Source organism: Montipora foliosa, unplaced genomic scaffold (assembly GCF_036669935.1).
Source record: "Montipora foliosa isolate CH-2021 unplaced genomic scaffold, ASM3666993v2 scaffold_410, whole genome shotgun sequence".
Taxonomy (NCBI): domain Eukaryota; kingdom Metazoa; phylum Cnidaria; class Anthozoa; order Scleractinia; family Acroporidae; genus Montipora; species Montipora foliosa.
The window spans coordinates 500,001-502,500 of NW_027179713.1; the positions used below are offsets into that span (position 1 = coordinate 500,001).

At 39.6% G+C, this 2,500-nt stretch overlaps 1 protein-coding gene across 1 annotated transcript in view; it reads left to right on the plus strand.

Annotated features, from left to right (window-relative positions):
* The first annotated feature begins 2,496 nt into the window (after nucleotides 1-2,496).
* LOC137988192 (fibroblast growth factor receptor-like 1) overlaps nucleotides 2,497-2,500 on the plus strand; it is a 61,185-nt gene continuing 61,181 nt past the window's right edge. The window contains exon 1 of the mRNA XM_068834243.1: nucleotides 2,497-2,500. This exon is cut by the window's right edge and continues 219 nt beyond it. The gene's annotated coding sequence lies outside the window, so the exon portion shown is untranslated.

Here is a 2,500-nt window from a genome sequence, read left to right on the forward strand (position 1 = left end):
CTAAACACAATACTCGTCACAAATCGTTGAAACAGACACCGTTTCTCTCGAATTTTCTGGAAAAATCCTGAGATTTCTACTTCACACTGTTTTCCCAACTGAAATGTGCCTTCTCCCTCCCCAATGTTGAGCCACGGGTGTTTTGAAGCACTGAGACCACTGTGATACCCAAATCAACATTGGGGAAGGGGAAACAGCCACAAGTGTTTCAAGATTTTTGACGAGTATTGTAGTTAGTGGCAGAGGTGTCGTCTCACAAGGGCGAATGTTGTTGTAAATTTAAGCGATTCTAATATCATTGATGCTCTATGGGCAATTACGTAGGCTTGAGCAATGTCAGCAGAGGTGACTAAAGGTCAAAATTGATCTGGGGGGTTTACTCAAGGGAAGATAAACCGTGGCCGGTACCGCCAAGGCCTTCAAACTCTATAGGCGAGTTCACGCTCTTGATTGCATCATGGGTAATCAGGGCAATATGGAGAGAAGCTCAAAAGTTTGTAAGGAAGTTCAAAACGGATGGAAAGTATTCATGATATGCAATTTTCGGCTTTTTATTTTCCAAAACAGGAGATATGCACTCAAATGTGCGGCAGAATAAGTTTGGAGAGAATGGCTATCGCAGAAATTATATTATTAGCAAAAGTTTCTGCCATACATTTCCTGTAATTCCAAAGGCACAAAATTACAGAGAATGTATGGAGACAAAAATAAGCAACTGATTTAGGAATTCCAAAGAACGGATACCAAGTCTAGTTCATCTCAGTTGTGAACATGAACTTATTTGCTTGGTTTATGAAAGCGAAAGTCTATAAAGTAGAGTCATGTACAGTATATTTTGCTTTGAATTTCCATACAAACCTTTGAATTTCCCGCCATGTTGCCCTGATTACCCATGATGCAATCAAGAGCGCAAACCCTGTTTAAAAACGTCCATTTCGCATCCTGTTTACGAAAAGAGACATTTTCTTGATTCGTTTCGCGTTTCGATCCATATCAGGCCGGGGACGGAAAGCAGATGTGTCGCACAACGCTTTGCATCGGACGATAAGTTAATAGCAGAGCTGGCCTTTTGTAACAATGTGATGATTTTCCATTGCTAAATTAAATGGTCTGTAGTCTCTTCCTTACAAACGTTTCTTTCAATACAACGTCCCTATTGATTCGATTGTTGAATCGTTGATGTTGCCGTTGAATTTCCCGTCGGCTGCACTTGTTGGTTTACTGGGGAATTCTGAGAACTCTATGAAAACGGCATAATTAGACGCAATCACGCATTCAATGTGATCTCAAAAGACTGACGTTCAATCTAGATGCTTACCTGGGCAATAACAGCACTTATTGTCTCGCTGATGGCCCGAGAAACGGCCTCGGAAAGGGAGCGCGTATGGTCTTGTTCAGCCATCACCGGACTCGTCTCGGAAGCAAATAACTCCCGCCGTTTTGGCGCACTTTTTGCAAATAATAAATTTACACTTGGCGAGATGAAATTTCATTATCTATAAAAAAAGAGGGGGTCCTCACTTGAAAGGCTCTTCAAAGTCAATAAGAATGTCAACAGTTAAAATCAAGACAGTCATGATATAAATTAATTTAATCAATGGGTCCAGTAGTGAAGAAGACATTTTTATTAAAATTCAGTTTCTCTTGCTTAATAATTTTGCACAAAATATTCCGTAGGAGTGATTCTGCCAGAAGGGCTCAGACAGCTGGAGCTTTTCCCGATTTCAGTGACAATTACATTAGCGGCTGATCAAATAAGTGAAAAGGCTTTTTTTCTGGAAAGTCTTTTTTTAGTTTGAACTTCCTCTTTGCCGAGGCAAAAACAAGAAGACGCCTCGCATGCGTCACGCTGCTCGTTCGCGCTAATTCTTATTGGTCTCCTTTCTATTTATTTGCTATTATTGTTATTGTTGGACCAATAAAATTTGTTAAACTAAAACAAACTAAACTACCCTTATGACCACGAGGAACAGTGGGAACACAGGAACACTGGGAGCCGGAAATGCGTCACAAGTGTTGCAGCAAAGGTCACATTTCCGTTTAGGCTCAGCTACATAATTCCGGACATTTTTTTGGAATTTTAGACATCAAAGAGAATTTTAGAAACTCTAGGGAATTTTACAAAAAATTGACAATTTCGAGAATTGTCAAGGAATTTGAACTTTCACCTGACATGGTTAGAAACATTTCACAGGCAAAAACGTTAACAAAACGTATTATTTTGTATTTCAACCTACCAGGAGAGGGGTCAGTCCGTTCATATCCATTCCTTATCAGCGGTTATTCACCAAAAGGGGTCCTACTTGCGCTATAAGAAACGAAATTTATAAGAATTTTCGGGAATTTTAGAGTTTTTGGAGAATTTTAGACATTTCTAAAAGAATTTTAGAGCTTTTGTTTGGGAAATTCCGGAAAGAAGTTTAGACAATTTTCGGGAATTATGTAGCTAAGCCTATTTCCGTTTCATCTGGGAGAAGTTCCTGGTTGTTCCTGGTTACGG